Genomic DNA, 12,094 nt, shown 5'->3' on the forward strand with positions numbered 1-12,094 from the left:
AAATCAAAGAGTTGTCTTTATAATACAGAATAGGCCAGGTCTTTCAGAGTGAGAGATTTGCAACAGCTCCCCACTATGGTCAAGACATTAGGATCCTGATTAGTGGACCTCAGTATTCTTTCACAGTGTTTTTTTTTTTTTTTACTTGATAACTACTATAATACTTAAAATTACTTAAATACTATGTAAACCTTCTGGGGGAATGATTTATGATTGTCCTTTATTAAAAATACTCAGACATTTCTAAGATACAAGGGTTAAACAATCAGTCTATTCGCAAGCTGTGATTTTCAGTATTTGTTGAATCTCATGATGTAGAGCTCTTATCTCTGTTCTCATGACCTAATAAACACTTATTATAGCTCAGTTATTTTTTTTAACTGATAAGAATACGGCTTAAAGAGGACCTGCCACCTCTCCTAACATGCCTGTTTTAATAATTACTCTTGCATTCCCCATGTAATAACAATTTTTTTTTTTTTACGTTTTATTGAATAATAAAACAGTAGTACAAGTATTGACACATCAATCAGCAGTGTACAGAGTGTACAAGTTGACATTACTTGGCTACCATTGTAATGGATACCCTGGGGTTGGAAGTAAGGAGTAAAAGGTCATCAGCAAACGCTGCAACTTTGTGTTCATGGTTACCTAGCTTGATACCCTTAATTTTGTCATTTTGACGGAAAGATTGAAGGAGTGGTTCCATAGTTAATACGAAAACCAGAGGGGAGAGTGGGCATCCCTGACGTGTACCGTTTCTTATGGGAAAGGAGGGAGAGGAGGTTTCATTCACCAGCACCGATGCCGAGGCGTTAGTGTACATGGAGAAAACTGCATCAATGAAAGGTGTTGGTAGGCCGAATTTAAGCAGAGTGAGGCGAAGAAAATCCCAGCTGATTCTATCAAAAGCCTTTTCGGCATCGGTGCTGAGGAGAACCAAGGGACAGGATAACTTGGTAGAATAATGAATGGCATTGATAATTCTAACTGAGTTATCCTTACCTTCCCTGCCAATCACAAAGCCTATTTGGTCGCCATGGATCAGTGACGGGAGAATCGGTTAGCTAACATTTTGGCTAGGATTTTTAAATCAAGGTTTAGCAGGGAAATGGGGCGGTAATTGGTGCAGTGTGAGGGGTCTTTACCTTCTTTGGGTATGATGGTAATAAGGGCTCTTGTCATGTCTAAAGTAAGTGGTATGCCTTTAAGCGAGTGATTGCGAGTGATTGCATATAGTCAAGAGGTAGGGGGAAATGGAGTCCCTGAATGTGGTATAGTATAGGGCTGTAAGGCCAACAGGGCCAACAGGGCCTGGGGCTTTGTTTTTTGGTAGTTGTTTGATAGTGTCTTTCAATTCTTCTAAAGAGAAGGGGGATTCTAGTATCTTTATATGGGAGGGGAGAAGTTTAGGGAGTGAGATTCCCTCAAGAAAACTATTTATGGCTTCTATATTGGATGGGGGGCTGGTCGTGAGAGTATGTTGGGGTATATTATAGAGGGATTGGTAGAAGGCTTGAAATTGAGAAGCAATATCTTTAGATGTTATGGCCGACTCTCCATTGCTTTTAAGGATTTTGCAAATGTGGTTATGATTTCTCCTTTTCTTTATTCTGTTCATAACGAACTTAGACGCCTTATCGCCATGGGCAAAGTATTTAAATTGGGAATTTAGATAAAATTTGGCTGACATGGAATTTAAGTGGTTTTTAAGTTCAGAGTGGAGGTCAGTGAGTTTGGAGAGGTGGTGGTCAGAGAGGGATTTTTTGTGGGTCCGTTCAAGTTCTTTTATTTATCTTAAAAGGTTGTCAATTTTGGCCTTTCTCATTTTTTTTGGATGGGTACCTAGTAGAGTTGAGCGAACACCTGGATGTTCGGGTTCGAGAAGTTCGGCCGAACTTCCCGAAAATGTTCGGGTTCGGGATCCGAACCCGATCCGAACTTCGTCCCGAACCCCATTGAAGTCAATGGGGACCCAAACTTTTCGGCACTAAAACGGCTGTAAAACAGCCCAGGAAAGGGCTAGAGGGCTGCAAAAGGCAGCAACATGTAGGTAAATCCCCTGCAAACAAATGTGGATAGGGAAATGAATTAAAATAAAAGTTAAATAAATAAAAATTAACCAAAATCAATTGGAGAGAGGTCCCATAGCAGAGAATCTGGCTTCCCGTCACCCACCACTGGAACAGTCCATTCTCAGATATTTAGGCCCCGGCACCCAGGCAGAGGAGAGAGGTCCCGTAACAGACAATCTGGCTTCATGTCAGCAGAGAATCAGTCTTCATGTCATAGCAGAGAATCAGACTTCACGTCACCCACCACTGCAACAGTCCATTTTCATAAATTTAGGCCCAGCACCCAGGCAGAGGAGAGAGGTCCCGTAACAGACAATCTGGCTTCATGTCAGCAGAGAATTAGTCTGCATGTCATAGCAGAGAATCAGGCTTCACGTCAGCCACCAATGCAACAGTCCATTGTCAGATATTTAGGCCCAGCACCCAGGCAGAGGAGAGAGGTCCCGTAACAGAGGATCTGGCTTCATGTCAGCAGAGAATCAGTCTTCATATCATAGCAGAGAATCAGGCTTCACGTCACCCACCACTGCAACAGTCCATTTTCATAAATTTAGGCCTAGCACCCAGGCAGAGGAGAGAGGTCCCGTAACAGATGATCTGGTTTCATGTCAGCAGAGAATCAGTCTGCATGTCATAGCAGAGAATCAGGCTTCACGTCAGCCACCACTGCAACAGTCCATTGTCATAAATTTAGGCCCAGCACCCAGGCAGAGGAGAGAGGTCCCGTAACAGACAATCTGACTTCATGTCAGCAGAGAATCAGTCTTCGTGTCATAGCAGAGAATCAGTCTTCATGTCATAGCAGAGAATCAGGCTTCACGTCACCCACCACTGTAAGAGTCCATTTTCATAAATTTAGGCCCAGCACCCAGGCAGAGGAGAGTGGTCCCGTAACAGACAATCTGGCTTCATGTCAGCAGAGAATCAGTCTTCATATCATAGCAGAGAATCAGGCTTCACGTCACCCACCACTGTAAGAGTCCATTTTCATAAATTTAGGCCCAGCACCCAGGCAGAGGAGAGAGGTCCCGTAACAGACAATCTGGCTTCATGTCAGCAGAGAATTAGTCTGCATGTCATAGCAGAGAATGAGGCTTCACGTCAGCCACCACTGCAACAGTCCATTGTCAGATATTTAGGCCCAGCACCCAGGCAGAGGAGAGAGGTCCCGTAACAGAGGATCTGGCTTCATGTCAGCAGAGAATTAGTCTGCATGTCATAGCAGAGAATCAGGCTTCACGTCACCCAACATTGGAACAGTCCATTGGCATATATTTAGGCCCTGGCACCCAGACAGAGGAGAGGTTCATTCAACTTTGGGTAGCCTCGCAATATAATGGTAAAATGAAAATAAAAATAGGATTGAATGAGGAAGTGCCCTGGAGTCCAATAATATATGGTTAAGGGGAGGTAGTTAATGTCTAATCTGGACAAGGGACGGACAGGTCCTGTGGGATCCATGCCTGGTTCATTTTTATGAACGTCAGCTTGTCCACATTGGCTGTAGACAGGCGGCTGCGTTTGTCTGTAATGACGCCCCCTGCCGTGCTGAATACACGTTCAGACAAAACGCTGGCCGCCGGGCAGGCCAGCACCTCCAAGGCATAAAAGGCTAGCTCTGGCCACGTGGACAATTTAGAGACCCAGAAGTTGAATGGGGCCGAACCATCAGTCAGTACGTGGAGGGGTGTGCACATGTACTGTTCCACCATGTTAGTGAAATGTTGCCTCCTGCTAACACGTTGCGTATCAGGTGGTGGTGCAGTTAGCTGTGGCGTGTTGACAAAAGTTTTCCACATCTCTGCCATGCTAACCCTGCCCTCAGAGGAGCTGGCCGTGACACAGCTGCCTTGGCGACCTCTTGCTCCTCCTCTGCCTTGGCCTTGGGCTTCCACTTGTTCCCCTGTGACATTTGGGAATGCTCTCAGTAGCGCGTCTACCAACGTGCGCTTGTACTCGCGCATCTTCCTATCACGCTCCAGTGCAGGAAGTAAGGTGGGCACATTGTCTTTGTACCGTGGATCCAGCAGGGTGGCAACCCAGTAGTCCGCACAGGTTAAAATGTGGGCAACTCTGCTGTCGTTGCGCAGGCACTGCAGCATGTAGTCGCTCATGTGTGCCAGGCTGCCCAGGGGTAAGGACAAGCTGTCCTCTGTGGGAGGCGTATCGTCATCGTCCTGCCATTCCCCCCAGCCTCGCACCAGTGATGGACCCGAGCTGCGTTGGGTGCCACCCCGCTGTGACCATGCTTCATCCTCATCCTCCTCCACCTCCACCTCCTCCTCATCCTCGTCCTCCTCGTCCTCCAGTAGTGGGCCCTGGCTGGCCACATTTGTACCTGGCCTCTGCTGTTGCCAAAAACCTCCCTCTGAGTCACTTCGAAGAGACTGGCCTGAAAGTGCTAAAAATGACCCCTCTTCCTCCTCCTCCTCCTCCTGGGCCACCTCCTCTTCCATCATCGCCCTAAGTGTTTTCTCAAGGAGACATAGAAGTGGTATTGTAACGCTGATAACGGCGTCATCGCCACTGGCCATGTTGGTGGAGTACTCGAAACAGCGCAACAGGGCACACAGGTCTCGCATGGAGGCCCAGTCATTGGTGGTGAAGTGGTGCTGTTCTGTAGTGCGACTGATCCGTGCGTGCTGCAGCTGAAACTCCACTATGGCCTGCTGCTGCTCGCACAGTCTGTCCAGCATGTGCAAGGTGGAGTTCCACCTGGTGGGCACATCGCATATGAGGCGGTGAGTGGGAAGGCCGAAGTTACGCTGTAGCGCAGACAGGCGAGCAGCAGCAGGATGTGAATGCCGGAAGCGCGAACAGACGGCCCGCACTTTATGCAGCAGCTCTGACATGTCGGGGTAGTTGTGAATGAACTTCTGCACCACCAAATTCAGCACATGCGCCAAGCAAGGGATGTGCGTCAAATTAGCTAGTCCCAGAGCTGCAACGAGATTTCGCCCATTATCACACACCACCAGGCCGGGCTTCAGGCTCACCGGCAGCAACCACTCGTCGGTCTGTTGTTCTATACCCCGCCACAACTCCTGTGCGGTGTGGGGCCTGTCCCCCAAACATATGAGTTTCAGAATGGCCTGCTGACGTTTACCCCGGGCTGTGCTGAAGTTGGTGGTGAAGGTGTGTGGCTGACTGGATGAGCAGGTGGAAGAAGAGGAGGAGGAAGCCGAGAAGGAGGAGGTGGCAACAGGAGGCAAAGAATGTTGCCCTGCGATCCTTGGCGGCGGAAGGACGTGCGCCAAACAGCTCTCCGCCTGGGGCCCAGCTGCCACTACATTTACCCAGTGTGCAGTTAGGGAGATATAGCGTCCCTGGCCGTGCTTACTGGTCCACGTATCTGTAGTTAGGTGGACCTTGCTACAGATGGCGTTGCGCAGTGCACACTTGATTTTATCGGATACTTGGTTGTGCAGGGAAAGCACGGCTCTCTTGGAGAAGTAGTGCCGGCTGGGAACAACATACTGTGGGACAGCAAGCAACATGAGCTGTTTGAAGCTGTCTGTGTCCACCAGCCTAAATGACAGCATTTCATAGGCCAGTAGTTTAGAAATGCTGGCATTCAGGGCCAGGGATCGAGGGTGGCTAGGTGGGAATTTACGCTTTCTCTCAAATGTTTGTGAGATGGAGAGCTGAACGCTGCCGTGTGACATGGTTGAGACGCTTGGTGACGGAGGTGGTGGTGGTGTTGGTGGTACATCCCCTGTTTGCTGGGCGGCAGGTGCCAACGTTCCTCCAGAGGCGGAGGAAGAGGCCGAGGCGGCAGCAGCAGAAGAGGTAGCAGGGGGAGCCTGAGTGACTTCCTTGGTTTTAAGGTGTTTACTCCACTGCAGTTTATGCTTTGCATGCAGGTGCCTGGTCATGCAGGTTGTGCTCAGGTTCAGAACGTTAATGCCTCGCTTCAGGCTCTGATGGCACAGCGTGCAAACCACTCGGGTCTTGTCGTCAGCACATTGTTTGAAGAAGTGCCATGCCAGGGAACTCCTTGAAGCTGCCTTTGGGGTGCTCGGTCCCAGATGGCGGCGGGCAGTAGCAGGCGGAGTCTCTTGGCGGCGGGTGTTCTGCTTTTGCCCACTGCTCCCTCTTTTGCTACGCTGTTGGCTCGGTCTCACCACTGCCTCTTCCTCCGAACTGTGAAAGTCAGTGGCACGACCTTCATTCCATGTGGGGTCTAGGACCTCATCGTCCCCTGCATCGTCTTCCACCCAGTCTTGATCCCTGACCTCCTGTTCAGTCTGCACACTGCAGAAAGACGCAGTAGTTGGCACCTGTGTTTCGTCATCATCAGAGACATGCTGAGGTGGTATTCCCATGTCCTCATCATCAGGAAACATAAGTGGTTGTGCGTCAGTGCAGTCTATGTCTTCCACTGCTGGGGAAGGGCTAGGTGGATGCCCTTGGGAAACCCTGCCAGCAGAGTCTTCAAACAGCATAAGAGACTGCTGCATAACTTGAGGCTCAGACAGTTTCCCTGATATGCATGGGGGTGATGTGACAGACTGATGGGGTTGGTTTTCAGGCGCCATCTGTGCATTTTCTGCAGAAGACTGGGTGGGAGATAATGTGAACGTGCTGGATCCACTGTCGGCCACCCAATTGACTAATGCCTGTACCTGCTCAGGCCTTACCATCCTTAGAACGGCATTGGGCCCCACCATATATCGCTGTAAATTCTGGCGGCTACTGGGACCTGAGGTAGTTGGTACACTAGGACGTGTGGATGTGGCAGAACGGCCACGTCCTCTCCCAGCACCAGAGGGTCCACTAACACCACCACGACCATGTCCACGTCCGCGTCCCTTACTAGATGTTTTCCTCATTGTTATGGTTCACCACAACAACAAAAATATTATTTGGCCCAATGTATTGTATTCAAATTCAGCGGGATATAAATTTGAGGCCTAGTATTTAGGCGCTGGGTGACCGGTATGGATTTACTAACAGAATTAGACTTGGAAATGCACAGTAGCGTGTGTGTGAAGTTATTCTGAATGACCCTATGTGCACCTTGAATATTATATACCCTTTTAGGGATAGATTTCAAATAGCTCTGATATAGCAGAAACCACTAAATTATGAAATTGCTAAATTGGGAATTGTATTTCAACCCTGAACAAAAAATGTGCTTTGACGGACACTAAATAACTTGCCCAGCCACAACAGTACAGCGGTAACGACAGATTTAGCGGGATATAAATTTGAGGCCTAGTATTTAGGCGCTGGGTGACCGGTATGGATTTAGTGACAGAATTAGACTGGGATATGGCCAAAAAATAACCACACTATTGCTGGTTAAATGCACTTGGTGTGACAGCTTGACCAACCACACTACTGAGGGTTAAATGCACTTTGTGACGGGCGCAGCTTGCCCCTGATGTAGTAAATGGCCAAAAAATGAACAGACTATTGCTGGTTAAATGCACTTGGTGTGACAGCTTGACCAACCACACTACTGAGGGTTAAATGCACTTGGTGACGGGCGCAGCTTGCCCCTGATGTAGTATATGGCCAAAAAATGAACAGACTATTGCTGATTAAATGCACTTGGTGTGACAGCTTGACCAACCACACTACTGAGTGTTAAATGCACTTGGTGACGGGCGCAGCTTGCCCCTGATTTAGTATATGGCCAAAAAATTAACAGACTATTGCTGGTTAAATGCACTTGGTGTGACAGCTTCACCCTGATGTAGGCTTTAGCCAAAAAACAACCACACCATTGAGGGTTAAATGCACTTGGTCGCAGCTTGGATGCACTTGGTCGCAGCACCGCACAAGACACAAAATGGCCGCCGATCACCCCAGAAAAAAGTGACTGACAAACGGTCTGGGCAGCCTAAAAACAGTGAGCAATTGAATTTCAGCAGCTCAATGATGCACAGCTGCAGATCGATCGATTAATCAAGTCCTTTGGAGGAGTTAATCTGCCTAATCTCGCTCTTCTGTCGCAGCCGCAACCTCTCCCTGCGCTAATCAGAGCAGAGTGACGGGCGGCGCTATGTGACTCCAGCTTAAATAGAGGCTGGGTCACATGGTGCTCTGGCCAATCACAGCCATGCCAATAGTATGGCTTCTCGGGCGCCATCTTGGGACTCCGCTTGCCTACTTGCAGCGGCCTGTTCAGCGTCGCGGCCGCCATCTTACTTCTCCTGGGTGCCTGGGGGCGTTTCTCTTCTTCCCCCCTTCCACCCTCTTCCATTTCCGGTGGTTCCGTTGCGACACATCGCCAGTACCTGCGCTCACCGGCTCTGTTACCGCTCACCTACTGGTATTCCCTCAGGAGTGACTAACTCCTTTTTTCATGTCTCTGCCCAGCGATATCCCTCCACTGCCCTCTCTAATGGACACCTCCACCAGCTCGGTTGCCCCCCCTGCTGGTACAATTCCTACTCAATCAGAATCACATGGGATGGATTTACAACAATCCATTTCAGCTGCCATTGCAAATGCTATGGGGAATATGTCATCCGTGATCTCTCAGTCTATTTCTCAAGCGCAGAACCCTGCCCCCGCTCCGGCTATTGCCCCTACTCCTGTAACCTCCAGAAATGATTGTGCAGATGGCTTAGCTCCATCAACAGACGATGTGCGCAGGTCACGTAAGAGAGCCTGCCCGCGCCAGGCGGAAAAAACGCGCGCCTGGAAGTCCGCTCGGGCCCGCCCCGAACGCAGTTCTGACTCAGAGTTGGAGTCCGATGAGGAGGTTTTGAATGAGGATTATTATGCCTCTGACATGGACCTTGCCGGGGTCCGGGTAGCTGACGAATTTGAGGGGTTTTCTCCACCAAGCCTCCCCCCTTCTACGGCGGGTCCAGAGGCGAGTACCCCGGGGCCTGACTCAGTCGTGGATACGCAGGGTCAACCCCTGTTTGACCCGGACAGCCTGCACCATCCTAGGTCGGCTGAATGGTTACCCATACCTCATGTGGCTCATTATTTGGAGAATAGGGTGAGAAAACCACTCTCCAAGGAGACCCGCAATAAATTAAAGGCCGAATGCCCCCGTCCCTTGGTACCGAATAAGGTGTGTGAGACGCCAAACGTGGATCCAAAGATGATCCAATTCCTTTCTAAATCGGGTTTTAACCCCCGCAAGGGCCTAGATTCAGCCCTTAGAGCGTGTCAGGACAAACTCTTGGACAGTCTAGGACCCCTGACAAAAATCTTTGAGATGGCGGAGACTGCCAGAACTGAGGGTACGGCCATAGACCCAGAAACTCTCAGTGGCTGGGCGCAGCGCGCCATTTGTTTGATAGGGAATGTCAATTCCTCCCTCTCTATTGAGCGTAGAAAGGCTCTTCTTATGAAGATTGAGCCAAAACTGTCCAATATGGCGCTTACTGAGACGGGTAAGGAGGCTCAGGGGCTCCGCTTTGGGGACAGTTTCATTAAGGACCTAGGCAAATTTGTGGGGGCCTTTACTGCGCTTGATAAAGCGCAGAGCTCCATGCGCAGGGTGTTCCACGGGTGTGTCTCTAACAGGGCCGGTAGCTTCAGGGGCCGTCTGTCCGGCCGTGTCCAGTTCCAGACGCGTGGAAACGCTCGAGGTCCCTATAACCAACGATCGGCAGTCCAGGACCAGAGACCGCAGTCCGCCTTCTTCCCATTCAGGGGCCAGTCATTCCGCTCCAGAGGATTCAGAGGCAGTGCTGGATCAAGACGCCCTCTCGGTAAGTCCGCAAAACCTTTGGTTTTCTTCCAGCCACTGTATCGGGGGCAGACTCCGACATGGCCGAAGGGGAAAGACCAGCGGTAAGGAATCCTCTGGGAGCGCAGCCAGTCAGTGAGAGGTTTAAGCGCTCTACGCTTCCGGAGAGTAGATTGCGCTAAGTCCTGATAGATCTCGATTTTGTTGTTTTCCCACATCAGCGACGAGTTGTTTCTGGCACTGGATAAGATCGCTTCTTTGACCGGGAAGTAGAGAAACTTACAAATAATGTCCCGAGGTGGATTGTTGGGATTCGGTTTAGGCCTCAGAGCTCTATGCGCTCTTTCAATCGAGATTTCATGTGCAGTGTCAGGGCCCAGCAGTTGGAGGCAAATTTGCATTACAGTTTCAGGAATATCACCGGGGCTAACAGATTCTGGAATACCCCTAAACCGGAGATTATTCCTTTGTCCCCTATTTTCCTGATCCTCCAGCGCCGTGTATAGAAGGTTTATGTGCGCTTGGTATTCAGCCAGGTTGGTGGCCACCTCCGTTTGGTGCGCAGCGATTTTTTTGCTGGTTTTCTTCCAGAGTTTCCACTCTGGATCCGATGTGGCGAATGTCGCCCCTGATTGCAGCTAGTTCAGAGCTGAGGGGTTCTAGGGCTTCAGCGAGCGAGTCTTTGAGGAATCCCCTGGATATCGGCAGGGCATCTGGGCTAAGGGATGTTTCCCTGCCCCCTTCAGCACCTGCATCAGCTTGTTGTCTGTGGCCGGCGGCCTTCGGAGTCCCGGGCCCAATTTTAGATTCCTTAGCCACGTACACAGCGGCAGCCTTTTTAATGAATTTGTCCATTTCCCCGGGCTGAGTCGCTGCTTTGGTGGGAGCGGGGTGATCAGTGTTCTTTTGTCCTCTGATCTTGACCATTTTCGGTCTGGTCCGCTGATGAATAAAGGCTATGAAGGATAGATGGAGTAGCAGAGTGACGCTTCACACAACCATTGGCTCTCAGCGTAGGCTCCGCCCCCCATGTAATAACAATTCTGGAACATCTATTCTTATGGATCTATGATGTGCCATTCCTTTATTATTTCTACTAGAAATGTATGAATAAATTGCTAGCAGTCTGCAGTAAGGTTACCAATAGGTGTTACCATTTACGGGGTGTCCCTGCACAGTCTGACTCTATCCAATCAGTACCTCTATTGTCAGACTGTACAGTGACACACCCCAACCGGTAACACCCAGTTGTACCATTATTGCAGTCTGTTCAAAATTCATTCATAAACTTCTAGCAGGAATAAAACAGGAATGGCAGAACACACAGTCATAAAAATAGAAGCTCTGGAATTGTTATTACATGGGAAAAGCAAGTAGTTACTAAAGTGTTTATGAGGTCAGGAGATCAGCGATAAAAGCGGATTTCAAGAGAGGATTTCAAGAAAGCAGAAAGTCATAGCTTACAAACAAACTAATTTTGTAACCTTTGCTTCTTGGAAAAGTCTGAATATTTTTTAATAAAGGCCAATTGAAAAATTATTTTTAGTCTAAAATTAGTAAAAGGCAATAATAAAAGAAAATAAATGTCCCCGAAGATGTGCATAGCCTTTAATGGGTGGATGTTGATAGTTTTATCATCTTTGCAGATCTTCAAAAACAGAAGTGTTGTTGTTTTATAGATTATTCTTTCCAGCAGTCCTTCACTGTTCATTCTTTATACTTTTATAGGTCAGGACTTTGACCATGGCTGATAAGTACTCACAGGGTGTGTCATTTCATTTATTTCTGGCAAAAGAACCATGGTTGTCAAAATGAATATGTGTACTATGGTTGGAGGTGAACAATGGGAATATCATAAACACCTGCTGCATGCTTAATATGACTAAAGAAGGGTAAACCAAGAATAAGGCTGCCTATACACATTTAGGTTTTGATCAGGTTTTCTGATGCAGTTTTTTACATTAAAACCAGGTATGGATCATAAAGGGATCTTTAAAGGAGATCTGCCACAAACTTCCTTTCCACTCTAAAGTGTATTTTCATCGATTACTCTAGCTCCCATACCTCCTTAGACAGTTTTTCCCCCCAAATTTATCTAATTTGCAGTTTTCATGTGCCTTCTGTCTCATCATGGCCTTGAGAAATAAAATCAAGATCAGTAACACTAATCACGCCCCTTGTTCTTACCAATGGCACTTGTATGTCCTACATTACCAGCTTCAAGGCAGGACATAACCAACAGCAACTAAATATCAAAACAGATTTTCCACAGGGTGAAATGGTAGACTAATAACATTAGAATAAGGCAGCTTTAATAAATTAGGTATTTGTGGAAAGTGATATAACAGTGATATCTGCT

At 48.4% G+C, this 12,094-nt stretch overlaps 1 protein-coding gene across 1 annotated transcript in view; it reads right to left on the reverse strand.

Annotated features, from left to right (window-relative positions):
- Positions 1-12,094, reverse strand: part of LOC122934071 (probable cation-transporting ATPase 13A4) — a 197,091-nt gene that overhangs the window by 29,840 nt on the left and 155,157 nt on the right. The gene's annotated exons all lie outside the window — the stretch shown is intronic.

The sequence above is a fragment of the Bufo gargarizans genome, chromosome 4 (genome assembly GCF_014858855.1).
Source record: "Bufo gargarizans isolate SCDJY-AF-19 chromosome 4, ASM1485885v1, whole genome shotgun sequence".
Lineage (NCBI taxonomy): Eukaryota > Metazoa > Chordata > Amphibia > Anura > Bufonidae > Bufo > Bufo gargarizans.